This window comes from Phascolarctos cinereus, unplaced genomic scaffold (assembly GCF_003287225.1).
Source record: "Phascolarctos cinereus isolate Bilbo 61053 unplaced genomic scaffold, phaCin_HiC Scaffold_3;HRSCAF=262, whole genome shotgun sequence".
NCBI lineage: Eukaryota > Metazoa > Chordata > Mammalia > Diprotodontia > Phascolarctidae > Phascolarctos > Phascolarctos cinereus.
Window position 1 is genome coordinate 57,687,039 of NW_027555736.1, and position 24,114 is coordinate 57,711,152.

The window sequence follows — 24,114 nt, forward strand, 5'->3', positions numbered from 1 at the left end:
ATAAATAAATAAAACAGCAGGAAGAAGTGAAAAGGAGAGGGTTGGACTGTTGGTTGCTTTTTATGACAGCTTGCAAGCCGAAACAAAAATATGTCTTTCCGTACCAAACTGCCTTTCCTATTGTTGCTCACATCATCCAAGAACAAATGTCAATGATTTTTGGTTTTCCAGGATCTTTTCTTCTATTTATTAGCATGGATAGAGTGGGCCATCCTTGTCGGCAAAGCTCTTGGAGAGCCTCAGATGGAGGTTCCCCCAACCATGCTCAGCCCTGCTATTAATAACCAGAGAGCAGCAGGGCTCCTGAGGGGCAGAGAGAGGAGGCACAGGACCAAGTGTTCCATTTTGGCAGAGGTCCCCACCACCTGCTTTCTCCTCTTCCAGCTCACAGGCTGGGAGTGGGAATGTTGGAGCCTACCCATGGAAAGAGAGCACAGGGAGGAAGCCAAGGCCAATCTTCAGCCTGGTCTGGGTCCCCAGGCAAGCCACACTTCTCTCCCTGCCTGCCTCAGAATGTTATTTAGCACATCCTTCCTTCCAGGTCTTGAAGAAAGGAAAGTCCCTCATGTTCCTGAGACTCAGTGTCTCTCTGGGGCTTCCAGAAAAGGGGCTCTTGTTCTTTTGGGTTAACAAGAGGAATCATTTACTCTCAAGCTCTATGTTAATGGATTCATTTACACCTAGCTCCATGTGTGAAGCCTGTAGCTGCATTTTGTATATAGTCCTTCTGTAGCCAGATTCATTTGGACTCCGGCACATGTTTCTGCTTGCAGGGTGCCCTAGTGTGCCAGTTTCTTTGTTTGCCGTGATCTCACATGGCTGGGGAAAATGGCCTGGATGGGCACTGATGAATGTGTGATTATGACTGCTTCCATACTTCAAAAGATCCGTGATTTCATGAGCTTGGGTCCTCCCTCTACCAACCCTAAATGAAGACTTTAAAATATTTCATCTCACAATACATTAGCAAGGCAGTCTGCTTGAGATGCTCCGGCAACAAAATTCATCACCTGGTAGCCAGTTCTCTGGTGATTAGCTTCTTTGCCCATAGCTAAGGTGATATTCTGAAGAAACACACAGAGTCCTTCAAATCAGGCCCCACTCAAAGCTTTTACTGGCTTGGCAGGAGCTGCTGAAAGCAGTTCTCTCCTGGCATAGCCTTTGAGAATCTAGGGTCATCTCAGTGCCATGACGAAGCATTGATGGAGAGGTTTACTGGAAGGTGATCACCACAGTAGCAACAACTAGCATTTATATAGCATTTTACATATGCTGTCTCCTTTGGTGCTCACGGCAACACTATGAGCGGAATGCTGTTATTATCATCCCCATTTTAAAAGGAGGAAACTGAGTCTGAGAGATTTCAAGATGTGCCTAGTGTCACACAGCTAGTAGGGGTTTGAAGAAAGATTTGAAAATTCGGATCTTCCTGACTCCAAGTCCTGAACTGTATCCACTGTGCTACCTGGCTGCCTCTAAAATGGATAGTAGATCAAGATGACTCTCTTCTCAAGTTTAATTAATATCCCTATATCTCTAGGACCATGTAAAAGGATTAAATTTTAAGTCTAGGTGAAAGTGGTTGGGTAGAATGATGTAGAAGAGTAGAATAAAATGGAGATTAAGAGGGCTGGATTTTAGTCCTAAGCTGACTTCTAACTTGCTTGGTGACCTTAGTCAACATACCCAATTTACGATGTTAGGAGAGGTTAACTTTTGCTTTCCCAGGGTTTCTGTGGCAATCAAGTGAAATAATAAGAAGGGAGAACTGAAAAGTATGAAGTAGTTTAGAAAAGGCAAAGCAGAATTAGCATTTAAATTATCACTTTTGCACAATCATTCAACATTTGTCTGGATTAAAAACCATAGAAAACCTGCCTAATTTCTTTAGCACCTACAGATGATGCTGCTTAATTAAATTTAAAAAAATGATTAAGCATCTACTGCATGCAAAATGCTGTGCTAAGATGCAAAGGCAATTAAAAGAAATAGTTCTTACCCTCAATCAGTTTCGGTTTTGTTGGGGGTGGGACTAAAAGGAGAAATTCAACAAATACTAAGAGAAGCAAATACAAAGTGTATAAAAATGTAGTAACTCTGGTACCTCACAGATTCTTGCTCATTGTTGGTGCTTGGGAAAATATTTTTTGATTTGAAAAACTCTCCCAGAGAGAGGAAGCAGAATTTGATTCTGTCACATTGTTCTTTCTTTTTTCTGAGTTCCATTCAAGGCCCAGCCCAGATGCTGCCTCATCTGCAAAACTTTCACTGATCCAAGCACTAAAAGTGATAACTTTGTTCCAGTGACCTCTCCTAGAGCTTTGCTGGGCCTCTGTTTTATATTAGCTTTAGTAAGAGTGATAAGAGACCAAAAGAGACGTCAGTTCTATGAGGACAAGAGCCATGTCATGGTCCCTTTCATCTTCCCTACCTAATGTTGTGTTTGGTACACAATGAATGTCCAATGAATATCAATCGAATTTGATTTTGGATCACACTTGAAATACTAGGGAACAACAAAGTGCAATTTTTAATACTGTGTTTATTTATCGGTGGCATAGAGAGAAATGACTGAAAGAGAACTCATTCTGAGGAGGAAAAAGACAGGAATTGTCTGGAGAGACCAAGATGGACACAGAAGTAACTCACCAAGCAGCTTGGCTTTGAAAAGGCCATGTGCAGAAAATGGTAGCAAAGGCAGGGAAGAGAGGAGGTACACACAAAACTGGCTTGGTCCTGTAAGAACAGCCTCAGCGGTGCTAAGGCTTGGGATAAGCTGAGGCTGGCAAGGAGAGTGGAGGACAACAAAAGCTTTTGTTGTTTATTTTGAGAGCTGCGTTAGGGAGAAGAAGAAAGTTACAAAAGAGCCAGACGGCTGCTCAGGGTGGATGAGAGGAGGCTACTTGGTGAGAGAGAAAGGAACGGTGCTCAGTTGTTAATTTGCTTTTGCTTTCTCTGCCGAGGAGAAGGACCTTTGTACTGGGAAGGCCAGAACACAAGCCCCTAATAAGGAAGGAGCTGATGCCCAGGATAAGTGAGGACTATGAGAGAATCCACTGCCTGGGACTGGTTCACTGCCTAGATGAACCACATCTTCAAGTACTAACAAACAGACAAACAAAAAACCAGAGCATGTGACTGCTGAGTTATTGTCAGTGATCCCTGAAAGATAGTTACAAATGTGGAAGGCACTACAGAATGTGCAGAAGACAAATACTGTCCCAATTTTCCAGAAAGAGAAGAGAATGGAATTGGATTTGACTGCACATCTTGGCCAAATTCTAGAATTCCTTATTACAGAGATGGTTAGTGAACTTCTAGAAAAGCAAGTGATCTCTCTGTTTTTCTCTGTCTCTTTTTCTTTGTCTCTCTCCCTCTCTTCCTGTCTCTGTCTATCTGTCCATCTCTCTTTCTGTCCCTCTACCTGTGTCTCTCTGTCTCTTTCCCTCTCTGTCTCTCCTCCTCTGTCTCTGTTTCTTTCCCTCTTTCTTCATCTGTTTATCTGTCTGTCTCTCTCTTTCTCACACACACACACACACACACACACACACGCACATGCACACTCATCAAACAAAAAGCCAGTAGGGTTTCATTATGAACAGATTTTTTTTCCTTTTTTTTTTCATCAAATGGGAAATCAGGAAGATGAAGATATAGCTCATGTAGATGTGAGTGGAGTGTGAGATAATATGCTTTGTTCTATTTTTCTGGAGAAGATGGAGATGCATGGGCAGTTTGATATTTCAGTTAGATGGATTCAAAACTGTGGAATGGCTATACCCAAAGAGTGGTTTGAACTTGGAAAGAGTTCTGCAGTAGAGTGACCTGGGGATCTATGCTAGGATAAATGTATAGCTAGTACACTTGTTAAATTTTTAGATGACATAAAACAAGGAAGGGTAGATAATAGGCAATAGACTAGAAGACAGTATCAGTATCCTAAAAGAACATGACCAAGTAGCAATTGGGCTGAACCTAATCAGATAAAATTTAATTTGGGATAATGTAAAGCCTTGCACTTGAGTCCAAAAAAATCAATTCCACAAGCACAAATTGGGAAAGGAAAACAACAATTTGAAAAAGTTCTGGAAATTGTGGAGGGCTATAAATTTGAAGAGTCAAGGGTGTGATATGGTAACCAAAAAAAAAAAACCCAACCACAAAACAAAAAACAGTACCCCAAAACAAAAACAAAAGCTACTGTGTTCTCTAAGCTGCATTGAAAGTTACAGCTTCCAAGAATAAGATGGTGATAGTCCTGCTGAATACTGGTCTTGTCCAAAACCATGTGGAGTACCGGGTTCTGATCTGGGTGCCAAATTTTAGGAAAGACATTGGTAAGCCAGAGAACATCCATAGGAATGACAAGGCATCTTGAACTCCTGCTATCTGAGAGCTCAGTAGAAGGACCTATGTTTCATTAGCCTGGGGATTAAAAGCCTTGGGGATGGGTGTTTGTGTGGTTGAAGGACTCTCATGTAGAAGACGGATTTGTTTAGTTTGGCCCCAGTTGGCAGAAGTGAGAGCAAAGGGTGGAAGTCGCCATGAAATAAATTTAGACCTAGTGACAGGGAAAATTTTTCCAAATAATTAGAGCTGTCCCAAAGTAGGATAGGCTGCTTCAGGAGGTAGTGGGAAGAAAGACTAGATGGCTATTTGCTGAGAATTGTGTAGAGGGGTTTCTTTTTCAGGTACTCTCTACTCTCAAATGTTTTTGAAGCACCAGACTGGCATTCAGAGACAGGGAGTCTCGTTTTGCCTGATAGTAATGGTAGATGATATTTATAGCATGCTGTCAGGTTTACAGAGCACTTTATATAACCTTAAATCACTTATGCCTCATGACAACTCTCTGAGGTAGGGACTTCCAGTGTAATTATTCCCATTTGATATCTAGTGCTGGTCTGAGTGCAGATCACTTTTACCTAAGAATCATTACTATGGAGACTTGGTGGGAGGAACATTTTACCTAGAGTTTCTCAACTTCCCATGGCTTTTGACTTTAAAGGAATTTTGCCAGAGAAGTGAAGGTGGCCACGTGGACACATGGCAAAGAGCTCTGAGAGTCCATGGTGTTGGTTTCAGTGTTAGCCAGAAGCTCTCCTTGTGTGCTGGGATAGGTGGGTGGGAAAGGAATAGAAGAAAGTGAGTTCAAAGGAAAAAGAAGTGGCTAAGATCATAAATAGAGCAGCTAGGTGGTACAGTGGAAAGAGCGCTGAGCTTGGAATCAGGAAGACTCAATTTCCTGAGTTCAAATCTAGCCTTAGACACTTACTAGCTGTGTGACCCTGGGCAAGTCACTTAACCCTGTTTGCCTCAGTTTCCTCATCTGTAAAATGAGTTGAAGAAGGAAATGGCAAACTACTCCAGTATCTCTGCTAAGAAAACCCCAAATGAGGTCACGAAGAGTCAGCTATGACTGAAAATGGCTCAACGATGACAACAGAAAATCTATGATTAGTTTTGGACACGAGAGAGAGCAGGTGGAACCAGCAGACTCTTAGACTGACAAGACAAAAATCTGATCCACAACCTGTTCTTTCCTTCTCTGTTCCTAGAGTGAGGAAGCTACTTTCCATCAACTTGTTGTGTTCACTCATTTCCTGTTTCCCTTCCATCTCAGTGAGAGTAGGCATGTGTGTGTGTGTGTGTGTGTATGATTGTGGTGGTGGCGGTGGTGGTGAGAAAGTCATTTGTTTCTTCTTGGTGGCAGCTAAAGAAGCTGGCATTTGGAAGGTTTATTCCTTTAATTTCTTACCCTCATTTTGATGTTATTTGTAGTTGTTATTAAAACCTAGACAGCTAGCTAATATGGGTTTGTCTGACTATGAATGTGTGGAGCACCACTGACAGAAGAGAAGCCGAGAAGAGGAGAGAGGAGAGAGAGAAGAGAGAGAGAGAGAGAAGAGAGAGAGAGAGAGAGAGCAATTTACTATTAATAACAATTTATAAGATAAAAAATATGTCGACATCGTACCTTGATACCTTGAACTTTTTTCTTTTAAACCTTAACAGTAAGAAGGGCTGATGAAGAAAATGAGCCTGAAAACTGTGCAGTAGGGGGAGGTGGGGAGTTATTGCTATTCCTTCCTAGGGGAACATTGGTGCTGTTGCTGCTGGCTTTTTAGAAATTAAGATCCCTTGGTACTCCACCCCACCCCACCCCACCCATATGGTGTTGCTTTCTCATGGCTCCATCTTTGGTCATTTGGCTAGTCAATATCAGAAGCAGCAATTGGACCCAGGTCTGTCCTGACTCTTTCTGTTAAATTATGATGCATTCTCTTGTCTAGATGTATGATCTTGCTCATGTTCCATAACTCCTCTGGCAGTTCACTTCCTCCTTTTGTGCTTTTTTGTGGGGGAGGGGAAGGCAATTGGGGTTGAGTGACTTGCCCAGGGTCAAATAGCTAGTAAACATCTGAGGCCAGATTTGAACTCAGGTTCTCCTGACTCCAGGGCTGTTGCTCTATCCACTGCGCCACCTAGCCTCCCCTCCTTCCTCCTTTTTGAAATGAGGACTGAGGACTAAATAATCTCTTTTTGTGTTCCCCACAGTGCCTGCAGCCAAACTGGACACGTGGTAGGTATGCAGGACATCCTTCACTGACAGAGTCAAAACTTACTTCTACAAGGTTCTCTTATATGCTATTGTAGCCTTTGGTTCTCAACTAAAGCTTAGGCTCAACAATGTGGCTCATGGGATTCTGATGAATTAGGAATAGATTCATCTTCACTCTAGTAATAAATATACTATATGTGCTGGGATATTTTCTGTTTTTCTTTTCCTACCATGTTTCAACATGTGGAGGAAATAAAGTTTGACCATCCCAAGATGTTCATAGTGAGAGAGGATGGAGGAGAAAAAAGGAAGGACCTGAAAGGTGAGAGCAGAGCAGGATTCTAGTGGGCACTACTTTCATCTTATACAGAATGTAAGCTCCTTGAGGTCAGAGACTGTTTTGTCTTTGTATCTGTAGCACTTATTATACCTGCTATACAGTAGGCAGCTAATAAAGGCTGTGGAATGATTGATAGAATGGAAAGATTAAACTCAATCTTCCCTTTCCTGAGAAACAAGTAGACCAGCTGGTAATACTGTTGATCTGGGAATACCTTTAAGAATGGTTCCCCCTTTCCTTTCTCTGCTCCCCACCCTCAATTTGCAAGGAACAGTGGATCAAAATTGGAGCCCTCATTTCTCACCCAGCTGTGCTCATTTTGGACTTTGCCTTTTCTACAATTTTTTTTTTATTTTTAGGCAATTGGGGTTAAGTGACTTGCCCAGGGTCACACAGCTAGTAAGTGTCAAGTGTTTGATCTGAGGCCGGACTTGAACTCAGGTCCTCCTGACTTTAGGGTGAGTGTTCTATCTACTGCACCACCTAGCTGCCCCTGTACTTTGACTTTTCTACCACATCATAGGAATCTCACCCTTGAAAAATCTCATCATCCTGCAAAATTCAACCAGCTTTGCTACTCACAGCCGATCCATCAGTACCATTTGCCCCTCTAACCAGAGGGTAGAGCCATGAGCTCTTCAATTTCCCTTTGAGGACAGAGCCCAGGACAGGGAGGGAGGGAGCTCATCTCCCCTTTCCACCCCCCTGCACTCATTTGGCCTTCTTTGTCATTTTCACCATGCCCCTGACAGTACTTTCCCCATCTTCTTCCTCCCTCCCTTTTATTTTTATTTTTTATTTTTTTTTGTATTTGTATGCCCAGTACTTAGCACAGTGCCCGGCACAAATCAGGTACTTAATAAAAGTTTAGTGACTATTGACTCATCTGGGAGGCCCTTCTGAGGAGCTTTCATAGTCACATGTTTTTTGAGATTAGCAGTTACACCCTCAAGGATTTCTATTTTCTTCTCTTTTTAGTAAAACTCTTCTGTAGTATCTTGGCCTGCATATTTGTAAATAGGGATCAGGCATACATTTCCCCAGTTCTCCTAGGCAGGCTTTATGATAAGCCAAGAGAGCAAGAAAACCTCTGGAAGTATAATATGGGAGCTTCATGGCATGAGACGCAATGAGTACAAAAACAAATAATAATGTGTACACCAAGCAGCATGGAGAAAGAATGTGTACTGAGAAGTTAAGTGCCAGTTAAGGTAGAAATATGTCTAACCCTATGTCAGTTTGGCCTCAGGCAGAGCTCAGGTTAATTTTCCGTTCCCTTTTTATGAGCGCTTTATTGCTTGTATGTAGGGCTCTTGTCCTTGACTTATTTAAAGAAAAAATATGGAGATGATAAGGCTCATAGACTTAAGAGCCAGAAGACATTTTTAGAAATCAACTTGTTCAAGCTGCTCATTTCACAGTTGAGGAAACTGAGGCCCAGAGACTTAAAATGATTTACCCAAGGTCACATAGGTAGTAAGTGTCAGAGCTGGAATTTGATCCTGGATTACCTGACTACAGATGAGTGCTCTTCTCATGACTGGGAGTTTTTTCTTTGTTATTTTCCCCTATTTCTCCATTGTTTCTAGAAAAAGAGAATGGAAAAAAGCGCTAGGCAAAAATTATTAAGACTAGGGTTTGAGTCCTGGTCCTGTCATTTATAAACCTTGTGACCTGCAGCAAATACATCGCTAACTTCACTGAGGCTCAGTTTTTCCAACTGTAAAATGAAGTAAGTAAAAACAACACTGGCTCTGAAGTCGGAAGACATGGGTTTAGTTTAAATCCTCACTCTGACACCTGGGTGATGCTGTACAAATCACTCAACATCCTGGAGCCTCAGTTTACCCAGCTGTAAAATGAGGGGGTTAAACTAGGCAGTGTTGTCAGTCCCTTCTAGCTCTAAATCAATGATCCTCCATAAAATCCTGGCTTTGACAGTGACCACCTTTCATTGAATCTCTTTGGGTCTCGATTTTCCTCAGCTGTAAAATGAAGGGTTTGGATTAGGTGACCTTGAAGGCTGCTTCTTTCTTTATGCTTTGAGGTTAGAGTGTTGCTCTAGGAGTCAAGAAGACCAAGGGTCCAAACCTGTATCAGGAACCTAACCAACTATGTGATCCTAGGCAAGTCAGCATCAGTTTTCTTATCTGTAAAAATGGAGATAACAATAGCAACTGTCTCATAGAATCGTTGTGAGAATCAAACTATATAATGTATGCAGTGGACTTTGCAAACCTTAAAGTGCTATAAAATTATCATCAGCATCATCATCACCATCACCGTCATGACCACCACCACTACCACCACCATCATTATCAGCAGCATCATCATCACCATCATCTTCACCATCATCATTATCATCATTCTGCTTCAGTGTTGATTATCAAATGATCCGTGTATTAAAACACTTTTTTAACTTCAAGCCCTATGATTAAAAGCTATTACTATTTTTATAGATGCTAGTCTTTTCTCCATCTCAATTTCCCCAACTATAAAATGAGGATAACAATGGCACTGCCCTCTCAGGGTTGCAGCCAGGATTAAACTAGATAATATTTGTAAATCTTTTAGCACAGTGCCTGGCATATAGTAGGTACTTAATAAATTTTCATTTCTTTCCTTCCTTCCTCTGCCACTAATTAGTTGGGTGACTTTGGATTAATCAATGTCTTTGATCCTCATATTCTTCATCTGTCAGGTGAAGTGGTTGAAGCTAGAAAGGTCCTTAGAAATTATTTAACTCACCTTCTCTGGTTATAGGATTCATTTTCTTCTTTGTCATATCCCTGTGTCAGGAGAACCTTAGCTTTGATTTGAACCTCCAATGTGCCAAGCCACATAAGAGACATTGTAAGTGGTGTACTTCCTAGCCAATCAGAGAGCTAGGGATTAAAAGTCAAGAAACTTGGATTCTCATCTTGAATCTGCCAAAAAGTACTTTGTAATTTGGACCATGGTCTTCTATCTCCCAGGAGTTGGCTTCCTTATCTATAAAGTGAGAGTTTTGGCCATATTGATATCTAGGGACCTTTCTTCCTTTAAAGCTTCTAAGGTTCCCTGATTGAAGGTGGTATGTATAGGTAGGCAAAGTCTGGAAGGCAATATTCCTCCGTGTGAGGAATTTTTTTTTCTTCTCATTGCAAAGAGGGAAAGAATAACTCATATTTGTGTAGAAGTTTGTAATTACAATACTTTACAGCTACTGTTTTATTTGAATTTCACAACAATCCTATAAGGTACATTGTTTAAGTCTAATTTTCCCCATTTTATAAATTAGGAGGAAACAAAGAGACCTGGAGTCTTCTCCTGATTCTGCCCCTATCCAGCTCTGTGACCTTAGAGAAGTCATTTAACCTCTATGATCCTTAAACTTGTATTTCTATGCCCAACCTGTGTGTATATGTATACATGTATGTGCATAAATGTGTGTTTTTTGTGTGTATGTGTATGTGCATCTTTCCTCCTTTGACCAGTTCATATAGAAGTAAGTTTTAAATGTTCACCCCTCCCACCCAAATCCTCCTCCTTTTCATTTGTATAGATGTCTGCTTGTACACTCTGATCATGTGGGATAATTTCCCCTAACTTTCCTTTCTTTTTCTCTCAACTCCAGCATATTCCTTTTCCCCTCTCTTTCATTCCTCTCTTAAGACCATAAAGATATAATGGAACACTCCCAGGCCTTGTCTAATTAAAAACCCACAATGATCTCTGATGACGAAAATACTGTTTGAGTAAGAAGTTTATCCTTATTTAACCCCTGAGGATTATTCATTCATGTTTACATTTTTATATTTCTCAACTCCTGCATTTGATCTTAAAAATTTCTCCACAACTCTAGTCTTTGCACCAGCAATGCTTGAAAGTCCTCTATTTCATTAAAGGACCATTTTTTTCCCCTATAGGATCATACTGAGTTTTTCTAGGTATGCTATACTTGGCTAAGTCTATATCTTTTGCCTTCTCGAATATCATATTCCATTCCCTCTGCTCCTTTACAGTGGTGGCTGATAAATCTTGTGTGATCTTGACTCTTGCTCCTTGATATTTGAATTCTTTCTTCCTGGCTCCTGGTAGTAATTTTTTAAACCTGGAAGATCTGGATTTGGGCCATCGTGTTCCTGGGGATTTTTATTTCAGGATCTTTTTTAGGAGGTAAACAGTGAATTCTTTCTATTTCCGCTTTTTCCCTCTGGTTCTAAGAGATACAGGCCATTTTCTTTTAAGATTTCTTAAAATATGATGTCTGAGTTCTTTTTTTTTTAGTCGTGGAATTCAAATAGTCAAATGATTCTAAATGTTTTTTTCCTCCTTGATCTATCTTTTCTTGTGAATTGTTTTTGCTATGAGATAGTTTACATTTTCTTTTTCTTTCTTTTTCTTTCTTTCTTTCATTCTTTTTTTTTTGGTCTTTTCACTTGTCTCATGAAGTCATTGGCTTCTATTTTGTCCATTCTAATCTTCAGGAAGTTTGTTACTTGGGCAAGGTTTTATACTTCTTGAACCAAGCTGTGAATTCCCTTTCCAGTTATTTCTTCCATTGTTCATATTTCTTTTCCTTTTTTTCTCTTCTAGCATTTTTGTTTCATTGGTTAAAAAATATTCTTTAATTCTTTTTAAAACTCTTGCTTCATCTCTTCTAGGAATTCCACTTGAGTTCGTGTCCAAGCTGTGTTTTTCTTTGAGTTTTGTAAATGTTTTCAAGTCATTCTTTTCTTCTGGATTGTATCTTGAACATCCCTGTTACCATAATAGCCTGTAATTGTGGGATTCTTTTGTTCTTTGCTCATTCTTCCAGTCTGCTTACTGTCTTCAGACTTGATGTTAGTTTTATGTATTTTGATGGGAAGGTCTTTTTTCCTTTGGGGGGATATTAAGTGTTGTATTATTCCTAGATCTCAGGAACAGATGAGGTTGAGGACCTTTTTCAGTGTTCCCAAAGTGGTCTGGTCTAGAACAAAGTCTGATCACTCACCCCATACCCACTGGTCTGAGCTCTGCAAATTCCTGACAGGATTGGGGTCTGGCAAAAGTAAACTGTTGCTGGGCTCAGATCCTATCAGTCAGCTAGGAAGAACTATGGGCTTCCCTTTGGTCTGGGATTCCTGCCCTGATCATTCCTCTACAGACTTCAGATTCATCTAGAAGCACTTGCCTAGTTTGCTCCTGGGATCTAAGACTCATCTCTGCTACTTGCTTCTGAATTCCTTACTCTTCCTCAATGAATCTTGGATCTGTGCCTTGGAACTGGTTAATAAATGACAAAGATGGTATTGTTTCCATTGTTGTGCCCTGATATGGCTCTGGGACTTCCTCTTGCCCTAGTGCACAGCTTTTGTCTTGGTACTAGAGTTCTCCATATGGTTGCTCCTGGCCAGATCATACCTCCAGTTGCCACAGATCTGTCTATCTTTCTATGCCTACTCAGGTTGAAAAAAGGATTCACTGTGACTATTTTTTAGACTTCTCCATACAGACTCATTCTGGTGCATTTTCTAGATCTGTTTGGAAAAGCTGGGTGTGGGGAGGGGCTCACTGCATTTATTTCTGTTACTCTACCATCTTGACTCCACTTCAGTACCTAACATTTGTGTAACCCAGGGCTCCATCAGTTGCTTAAGACTCTCTTTATTGGTGAAGTTTGTCTACTCAATATTCCAGACCTGAGAGAAGACTGGGGTACTTTAAAGAAGTGGGGAAGTTGAGGGGAGAAGCTGGTTTAGGGGAAAGTATGATGAATTAGGTATGTGTTGGTGAAAATTTGAGGGGATGATGGAGCATCTAGGTGAGCATGACTCTTAAACAGTCTAACTTGTGTGTCTGAGTCATGGAGGGGCTTCATAGGAAAATGGAAAAATAGGAAAAAAAACTGTCTAGGGAGCAGCCCACATACCCATACCTTTGCAACAGAAACAACAAAGAAGGGAAAAATGAAATGGTTCCCTCTCAGAGCCATAGGAAATAGTTCATTAGAGAAAACTGTCATATTTTGGGAAATATTATCTTTCCTTTAGAGTATGTATTCATTCCCCAGGTCAAATTGTGAGAAGGAATACCACGCCCTTTCTGTGACCAGGGGCTACTTTAGTATCCAAAATGAAACAAAGAGGATATGGGTGGGAATTTGGTAGCAGAGAGCAGATTTTCATGCTTATGAGCTTGGCATTGTTGAGGAGTGTTATCAGAGAAAGGTGTAGGATTATACATATTTTAAGTCTCCCTCTATGTAGGAAAAAATCTGACATGTGTTTTACATTTTGGCACTTACTGGGGCCATTAATTGTGATCTAGTCACCTGGAGTAGGCTGTGTACTTGCAGAAAACTGTCACAGCTTCAAAATCAATAGCTAAGCTGCCTCTTTTCATGCCCATTCCCTTCTGCTCCAGCTGACAGTTTGGAAATGTGTTTTTAGTTTTAAGTGTTCTGACCTTAAAATAAAAAAAAAAGAAAGCAACACATAATATAAAAATAAACATACATGTATATGTATGTGACTATAAATTGCACAGGAGGTGCAGACCTGCTTTCATGAAGAGAATTCTCTTATCTTAGAGTTTTCTACATCAGCGAAGTCATAGCTCCAATGCTTATTCTCCTATCCCCCTATTGCTTTAATAAATGCCGTGTCAGAGGAGAACATAATAAGATAATAATGGACTAGAGTCAAATATCCATTTGAAAAATAACTCCAAAAAGTCCTGGATTTTGCCACCATGCCTTAGCTTCCTTCTGACCCTGGAAATTTTTTTCAGTGGCCTTCTCACTCTGAAAAAAAAATCCCTCTTCCCCTTTGACCCCCTTCTATCATTGGTGAATTCCTCCTGGAACCTTCATTTTCAGAAAGGATCTAGGGCAGCCATACTTCATTGTCTTTTTGTCAAATCTTCTTCTGATTCTCTGGACTTCATCCCCATGCCTCTACATGAATATCTTCCCCTCCTCTCCTCCTCCCTCCCTCTTCCTTCTAGGTTTTCAGTTCCGTTTTACATGTTGTCTTTCCTCATTAGAATGTAAGCTTCTTGAAGGCTGACACTGTCTATTTTGGTGTTATGTTCTTACCACTTAGTGAAGTGCTTGGCACTAAGTAAACACTTAATAAATGCTTGTTATTTAACTTGAGAAAGATATCATTCCAGAGAACTGAGTATATTTAGCTGAAAAAACAGATAAGTTCAAGGTTAGGGAACAATTTTGGTTGAAAAAAAGAGGATGAGGCAGGGAGAGGAGACTGATAGAAGGAAAAGAAACTAGTGTAGAGATGGGTCTAAAAATAAAGAAGGTGAAAGAATCCCAGTGACAGTACTTTTCATATGTGGGGGAGGGGGAAGATGAGAGAACTGATTACTTGAAGGGAGACTTGGAGAGGGAATAGGTAGGATAGAGTCATGGAATGTCAGAACTTAAAGGTGCCTTGACTTCTAATGCTCTTATTTTATAGATGAGCAAACTGCAGCTCAATCAGGTGAAATAATAATTTCTTGAGGAATATAATGCTTGAATTTTTATGAAGTACTTTGTGTCCATTGGATAGATGGATGGAATGAGCATTTATTAAGCACCTACTATGTTCCAAGCTCTCTGCTAAGTGCTTTACAAAGATTATCATATTTAATCCTCACAACAAACCTGGAAGGTGGGTACTATTATTATCCCCATTTTGCAGTTGAGAAAGCAGAAAAAGGCTAAGTGATTTACCTAGGATCATGAGGTATTCTGATTTCAAATTCTCTGATCTTTCAAAGCTGTTCCTCTAACTCAAAGGGACTTTGTGAGGAAAATGCTTTGTAACCTTAAATAAAAGTGTGAAACATTTTTTTTTATGGTTGTGAAAATAAAAATAGGGGGGCAGCTAGGTGGAAAAGTGGATAGAGCAGCGGCCCTGGATTCAGGAGGACCTGAGTTCAAATCTGGCCTCAGCCACATAACACTTACTAGCTGCGTGATCCTGGGCAAGTCACTTAACTCCACTACCTAACCAAAAAAAAAAATTTAAATTTGAATTTAAATTTGGGGGCAGCTAGGTGGCGCAGTGGATAGAGTACTGGCCCTGAAGTTAGGAGCACCTGAGTTCAAATCTGGCCTCAGACCAAACATTTGACACTTACTAGCTGTGTGACCCTGGGCAAGTCACTTAATCCCAATTGCCTAAAAGCAAAAAAAAAAATAAAGAAAAAGAAAAGAAAAAGAAAAAGAAAATAGGGAAAATTTCTTAATTAATGAGTATTTTCCTCAATTCATATATATATATATATATATATATATTCTGAACTTAACAAACACTAATTAAATGATTACATGTGTTTATAAACATACATATACACACATATATATATATATGCATGTAGTAGAATAGGAGATTGTACATGAAACCATGAATCTACATTATGTAGAGTTTACTTTTCCTTTTAAGAATATAATAAATTCAAAATGTCATTTTCAAAGTTGTCTTGTGATTCCTTCTAGCCTTCCTTCTGTTCTTGTACCATTTTGTGGGGGGCACTATCCCTAACTCCTCTTTCACTCTCAGCTCTCTTTCAAATTTGAGAGAAAAAAAAGAAAAAAATCCTTATAATAAATATGCATTACCAAACATAAAAAAGTCTGACATTGGCCATGTCCAAAAAGATAAGTCTCATTTTCATCTTGAGTCCATTTCTTCTCTGTCAGGAGGTAGGTAGCATACTTTATGTTATTGTGAACTATATCATTATGAGCTATATGAACTATACCTGGTTAGTTCGTCACTCAGCATTCTACAATCTCCCAAAGTTGTTTTTCTTTATGGTGTTGTTGTATTTACTAAATTGTTCTGGCTCTGGTCTCTTTACTCTTTATCAATTTGTACAAGTCTTCTCAGGTTTCTCCCAAAACATCTCTTTTGTCTGTCATTCCTTACAGTATAGTAATGGGCCATATCATTCATATATCATAATTTGTTCAGCTGTAGTAAGCACAATCTGAGTTTCTAGGTTAGAGTTGTTCTATTTTGGAGCATATGGCCCCTTTTTTTCTTTCTCTTTTGACTACAGATGTACTAGTAGTATTTCAGGGTCAAAGGGTACATACTTTTTATTAACTCTTGGGGAATAGTTCCAAAATTGCTTTACAGAATGATTGTACCAATTCACAGCTCTACCCCCAGTAAGGAGGTTGTCTTCCAGCATTCCCTCCAACATTTTTCACTTTCACTTTTTTTTCATACTTGCTTATCTGATGGGTTTAAAGTAGAACCTCAGAGTCCTTTGAATTTGCATTTTTCTAATTATTAATGATCTAGAGCATTTTAAATGTCCTAACATATATTCTTTATGTTGAAAGGTGGCAGCCTCAATAAGGTATGGTAACCATCACCTCAAAAAAAAAACCCCAAAAAACAATATTACTGGGTGAGTTGTGAGATCTATACCTAGCTTTCCTTCTACTCAAAATAGCGAGAAATATGTTAAAGTAAAAAGAAATTTTCTACCCTCTTCCCCACCACCAAGAAAAAAGAGGAAAGAAAGGAAACCACACAAAGTAGAAAAGCCAGCAGAGAGGCTGAAAAAAATGAATGAACAAAAAAACACTCTAATAAAATCCACAAACACTCTGTGGTAAAAGGAAGTGAGGAGGCATCTCCAAAAGAAAGGAATGATGCTGCAGTGACAATAGCTAGAGCCTAAAAAATGTGTGGAACAACCAAAGGGGGCTTGAGGAGCTTACAAGAATGAACAGAAGTTAGAAGGGGGATTGGTGGTCTTAAAGAATAATTTTAGATTGCAAATGAGAGGATTAGTGGTATAGAGCAGATGGTGGGAAATTTTAAAACACTTAGAAAAATACAATAGCATACAGAAAGCAACAAAATGAAGAGATAGGATGACAAGTATCATAACAAAATCAAAAGACTACATTTTTGGAAGACAATATGAAGTTTCTAAAAATTGAAGCAACTGACCTTGCACATAAAACTTGGTGTGATAATATGAGAATCAATGATATCCAAGAAAAAATACAATGAAACAAAAAGTCTGAATGTTGTATCTTAAGAACTGATACAAGAAAGTTTACTGGAGGTTTTGGAAGTTTTGATTAAAATACTAATTGTTAAGATCCACTTGATCACTTCAGAGAGGATCCTGGAGTTTATCCCACCCAGCAAAAGAGTGGTCAAGTTGCAGAGTTTAACTATCAAAGAAGGATTTTTACAGCTCCATAGGAAGGAGACAGTTCACATAACTAGAAACATAAGTTTGAATTTCATAGACTATTTACAGATAAAAAGGAACAAAAGAAAATTGTGAAATTTAGTATACTGAAAATCAAAGGAAATTTAATTGCAAAAACAATACATAATGTAATTTGAACATACTTTTGCATTAGAAAAAGATCATTAACATGATCATTGACTTTCTTTTTTGTTGTTTTATAAATTCAATGAAAATTTTTTTTATGATTTTTTTTTGTTTTTGGTTCTCTTTCTGTTATTCCTTCAAAAAGGTCCATTAATAATTACTCAATATGTACATGTTGCTGTTGTCATTAGAAGTCCCACCTATGTGATGGTCACTGAGGGAAGAAACAGAAAATGTATCACCCTGAAGAGTGATGAAGCAGAAAAATCTTAGTAGAAGGAAGGACAGGGGAAAGGAAAGAAGTATGTAGCTGGGCCTTGGACCGTGTCCAGATCATCTAACATAGAGGCACCCTGCTATTGGATGAAGACACCTTGTGTTTCCCATACCACAAGGATGGGAGTAGGTTGCTTTGATTGGTTGTATATCTGGAACAGGCTGGATCTTTAAATAGACTGGACAGTTTTGCTTTTTTTTTTTTTCTTGCGTACCTTTTTCCTGCTCTCTGTACAGATTACATGAAGGCTCAACCATAGCATGAAGGCTCAACTACACCATTAATTGAGATATTGAAAGAGGAAGGGCTACATCTTACCCTTCTCCCTTTTTAAACCCTATGGCTTTGAGAAATGGTCTTGAGGATTTCTGATTCATTCCTCCTTCTCAGTTTCATCTGCAGGAAGTATAATCCTTATTGGAACTGGAATCATTGAGCCATGGTGATCTTAGAGCCAGGATTATAGTCTGCATGCTTTAGTCAGTCGATCTAGCAGGGAAGCCTGAGAAGCCCAGGTTCTTTAGACAGAAGTCCAGGAGGGCTTTGGACTTGGAACATGGAACTGTGCTATATAGGATCTGAGCTAAGCTGTGATCATGATTCTCCTTTCCCTTCCTCAGAGTATGGGTGGTACATGGTGGGAATTATGCTCCGTTTGTTGGGAAATATGTTTATATATTTGTTATTATAAGTTTTAAGTAAATGTTCCTTTATAAAAATTAATCTGTTGGTAGTTAAACAAAACTGGGGTACAGGGGACCCCTTTCTCCAATTGACAGAATACTATCAATGGGGGTTGAAGCAAACTACAGAGTCTAGATACTCCCAATCTTCCTTAAATGTACCAGAGAACCCTGGGGGAGGGGTGAAATGTAATACATTTGATCATCAGAAAGCGGGGGGGGGACGGAAATGGAAATTTATATATACACACATATATATCTACATTATATATATATATATACACAACACACACATACACACACACCCCAACACATATATATATACACACATACCTACATATATATGCACACATATACACATAAACATATATGCATATATACATATATGCATACATATGCAATATGCATGTATATACATACATGCATACATATATATAAAATCAGGGTATCACATTTGAAAGTCATTCAAAAAATGGTAGAGGGTATTTGTAAGAGAGAACATTTGGAACCATACATCCTGACTGGTCTTTAAAGGGAAGTGTAAGAAAAATCAGTAAAAGTAGAGTCAAGGGATATGGGTTGTGTGGGAAGCATATATGTATACATGTAGAATGGATTAAGATTGCTTTAAGTATATAGGCTACAACATAATCAATAGGGTTGATTTTCATGAGCAACATAACAAGATTGAATGAAGGAAAAAATTATTACCTTGAATATTAATGGTAAAATTCACCAACAAAATGCAAGAGTTGCAGTTTTTTGTTTCTTTATTTTTAAAGCAGGGTCAAACTATTTATTGTATATAACTGTCAAAGGAGACTGAACAGGGAAATAGCATTATTTTTTAAAGAGGACCAGAAATGATAAGAAAAAAAAACATACTCCAATGGGTCTGTGATTTTAACAGTACAGTGATTCTCTAGATCACAATTTATCTGTGCTTAAAAATGCACCAAAGGGCATAGCATTTAAGTACTAAATGGAAAAGGTAACTAAAATACAAAAGATCTAGAAAACAAGACAATAATTATAAGTATATTTATCTTTTTTTTTGATCAAGAGATATAAAAGTAATGGAAATTAAAGTCAATTGTAGATCTGAACAGAATTTTGAAATCTGTCCCTTTGCTGAACTTTTGATTACCACTGAATGTAAATCTTAAATAATATATTTATTTTTCAACATCATATAGCACTTTCATAAAATGGTTCTCATGTTAGGTCTTAAGAACTCGGAAAAATTAAGAAGGGCAGAAACATTAAACATCCTTTACAGGTCAAACAAAAAAAATTATCAATAAACAATGCATACCTGAAAGAATATGAAATAACTAAACCCTAAATAAGGAATTGATCAAAGAACAAATTATAGAAATGTTAAAAAAAAAGTGTTAAAGAGGATATGCAGAGAGATGATGTGCCACAATTTATGAGATGAAGCTAAAGCAGTCCTTAGAGGAAAATTCCTGTCTTTTGAACACTGTAATAGAAGAGAAAAAGTTGCAATTTAGAAGTTGTGGAGCAAACAAATTAATAATCCCAAAAGAAGCATAAAAGAAGAAGTAGCAAAAATCAAAGAAATGATAAGCAAAATAAAAAAGTAAAAGGCTTTTGAATTAATAAAATTATTTTAAAAAGACTAACAAAGTTGAAAAACCATTGTGTGTCTGTGTTTGTAAGACAGACAGACAGATGATAATGAGACAGACTGCAAACTACCCAGATAAAAAATTAGAAGGAAAATTTTAAAACAAATAAATGATTTTATCAATTAAGAAGTATTTATTAAATGCTTACTATGTTCCAGGCATCATTCCAGGTATCGGGGATACAAGGAAGAAAATAGTCCCTCCTTGCAAAGAACTTATATTCTAATATTGAAGAAAACAGTAACGACAACAACAGACTATGTGGCAATCAAAGAGGAAAGAAAAGTATCAGAAGCCCCTATGACCAATTCTATGTCAACGAAATGGAATAATTAAAATAAATTAATACACCCACACATAATATCCAGATTAACAAGATAGGAACTTGGGAATCTAAATAGTTCTATAGTAGACAATCTAAATTTCCCTTTCAATTTCAGGAAGGGAAATTGTACAAACTCTAAATGAACTCCCAAAGGGAGGAAACAACAGCTCTGAATCCAGATGGATTTACAAGTGAATTCTATCAGACATTTAAAGAACAAATGGCACAAAAATGGTTCTCAAAAATAAAATTTAAAAGTCGCCCTATGAAATACCTTCCATGAGATGTACATGTGGGTATTACAAAACCCAAGAAAAGGTAAAGAAGGAAAAAGGGGTTATAGTCACTATCATTAATGAATATTTATGTAAAATATTGAATGAAATGTTAGCACGGAAGTTCTAACAATGTGCCCAAAAAATATACTTATGACCAAATTAGATTATACCAAGAATGCTTTAATGCTAGGCAAACAATTAATATCATTAATCACACTGATACACAAAACAACAAAAATCTACCAGTTGTATTAATAGATACACTAAAAATTTTGAAAAAATATTGTGCTTATTCATGTTAAAATGCTAAAAAGAAAAAGGAAAGAAAGGTTTGAAAAGACCTTTGTTTACTATGATCAAAAGTATTAATCCTCAAACCACTAAGAGTCATTAATACCAAGGGGGAAATTAGTTTGTCTAATTAAAAGAGTACAAAGAGGATGGGATCTGAGGCAGATCAATGATGCTGAGAAGAATGGATGGAAAGGTGTGGACTAGGGAATGGTCTTAAGTAGAGGTGAACTGATAGTCATGGATATGATGATCCAAGTCAATACTTCCCTCTTGTTGACAGAAAAATTGAGTTCAGAAGAGTAAAGACTGGTTAGGAATTGATGCTCTCAATCATAGACATAGCAGCAGGGAGGCTAGAGATTGGTCCATGACATTGTCTGGAGATCTGTCTATGTCTGGATACATATTACTTTTCTCTCCATGGCTGCTAAGGCCAACCTTCTTCACATAAATGGCCATGGCTGCCTGTTCAGTAAACAGCCTAGATTGAACATAGCATTCTTTTTTCTCTTTTTCTTCCTTCTCTCTTTCTTTACCCCTTCTCTCTTCTTACTTCCTTTCCATTACTCTTTTACTCTTTCCTACCTTAGACTTATTCCACCCATTCTGGGAAACAAGTAAGATACAACAAAAAAAGATCATTTAAAAGATTTCTTCTTTACCCATGAAGTAATGACAAAGAAGCAGTTTTCCATGAATATATTTGGGTAGGCCTTGGGCAGCAAAATCAGGTCTGTTAGCCCAGAATGCATTGTAAAATCTATCACTCAGAGGACTGATAGTGTTTAACTTGTAAAAACAGGAGAGAAAGATGGTTTCCCTGAACAGTAGTGTTATGTGGCACAGACAAGGGTCACTTAAACTCTGAAGTCTGTAGTTGATGCTTGCAACAGCCAGCTTGGTTCAAAGCTTTCTTCAGAATGGATATTCCTGAGTTAAGGACCTAGGGATCTCTAGCTTCCTCAAATTCCTAATCACTGAATGACAGCTGGATATTCTATTTAGCCCACTCTAGAGGACAAGGACAACCTCAAAGGGTGGGAGCAAGATGGGCTTCTTAAGCAAAAAAAAAAAAGCAAGAGATGGAATGAGGTGGACAGCTTTTCCAGCAAAAGAAGGTAGTTTTGATATAGTGTGATTTGATGATGGAGTGGGGAGGGACTTGAATCCAAAATATTTCTTTGCCTAGGTGCCAAACAGCTTGAAATTTTACCATAATCAATTCATTCATTGTCCTCTACTTAGTACTTTCTTAAAATGCAAATCCTCTCCTTGAGGGATGTTATATAAAATTCCTAACACCTCAGTGTGAATTAATCTATCATATTCCTAATAACACTGGGTATTAGAAAAGGTGATAGTAGGGGATAGAGAGGATCAACAAAACAGTGTTGATAGGTAGCATAGTGTAGTGGAAAGAGGCCTGAACCAAGAGTTGAAGGACTTGGGTTTTGGTTCTGACATTGCCTCTGAAGAGTAAAGCTGTAAGATCTTGGGGAAATCACTTTAGGTCAAAGTTTCAGTTTCCTCAAATGCAAAAGTGAGAGAGTACTTCAGATATCATCTCATTCAACATTCTTGGACTCTAAGACAGTGAGAACATGGGGAAATCCATCCCATAGAGTATGGGAGAATATTTGACCAGGCTATTTGAAAAGAAACACTTCAACTATGTTGCCCTAGAATTAATTGAAAGAACTAGGGATTTTTATTCCGAAAAAGAGAAACAAGGGGAAGCGTGGACCATGATATTTATGTATTTGACAGACTGTCATATGGGATTGGAATTCATTTTATTTTGCTTGGCCCCACAGAGGAAAACTGGGACCAGTGGGGAAAGATTCCAGAGAGGCAGAGTTTGGCTCAATGTAAGGAAGAACTGGCTAAGAATCAAAGCTATTCAACAATGGAATGAATTGACTGCCTCAGTAGATAGCTCGCTATCAATCAACAAACATTTACTGAACATCTACTATATGTCATGCACTGTGCTACCTTCCAGAGATGCAAATACAGGAATGCTTATATTCTATATGAGGAGACTATACAGCAGACACACACACACACACACACACACAACACATACACACACACAGAATAATACGTTAGACTATACATATAGACACATAGGTAAATCTGTGGGTACAAATACATGGACAGACAGATAGATATGGATGCAGAGGATAGACATTGGAAATGCCTGTTTCAGCTGAGTCTTAGACCGGATGACCACTCATGTCTTTTCCAATTCTGAGCTTCCATAAATATGAGAAAAAGTTCTAAAAATATGTTGGAAAGTTTCTTCTCTTTAATGTAGTGTCATAAACCTGACCAAGAAGTGACTTAAGAGGCCACCTCAAACTTTAAAAGTCCATAAGCTGCCTCACAATCATGCAGAGCATTTGCCCTGGAGTCAGGAAGACTTGAGTTCAAATCCAGCCTCAGATATTAACTATGTGACCTTGGGCAAATCGCTTAACCTCAGTTTCTCATCTGTTAAAAGGGGATAATAGTATCTCCTTCCCAGGGTTGTTGTGAGGATGAAATCAAATGAGATAACTGTAAAGCACAGTGCCTGGCACATAGTAATTACTATGTAAGTATTAGCTGTAGTTGTTGTTCAGTTGTTTTCAGTCATGTCCAACTCTTTGTGACCCCATTTGGGATTTTCTTGGCAAAGATACTGGAGTGGTTTACCATTTCCTTCTCTGGCTCATTTTACAAATGAGGAAACTGAGCCAAACAGGGTTACTTAACTTGCCCAGAGTCACTCAGCTAGTAAGTGTGTGAGACTAGATTTCAACACAGGCAGATGACCCTTCCTGACTCCAGACCCTGTACTCCATCCACTGTACCACCTAGCTGACCATTATTATTACTATTGTCATATTAAACTACAACCAGGGTGAGAGTGACTGGGACTTTGACCTAGGGTGCTAAAAATTGTATGACGCTGACAGTCATAGCTTAGCAGCTACAAACAGCTGAGCACAACACTTAGCAAGAAATAACTAGTTAAGATAGGAAAGTACTAGGTGTTTCAATTTGCTTCCTCTCCTGTATTTGCACCAGATGAGTTATTTCCTGGCCTGGCCCTTCCCTGCTTGCTCCCCAGGGGACCTTCCCACGGTCCTTGGGTCTCTACCAACAGGGGCTATGTACCGGGCTCTCTGCTGTGCCCTACAAGGACAGTTTCTTCCCCTGCATGGCCATACTTGTGCTCCAAGGTTTCTCTCTCAAGTATCCACTCTCTCAATTATTTGATTCAAGAGCATCTTTCATACTGCTTGCCCTGGGCCCACATTTCATGATGTCCAGGCACCATAATGGGTAGTTATGGCTCTGTTTGCAGCCATTCCTTGGAG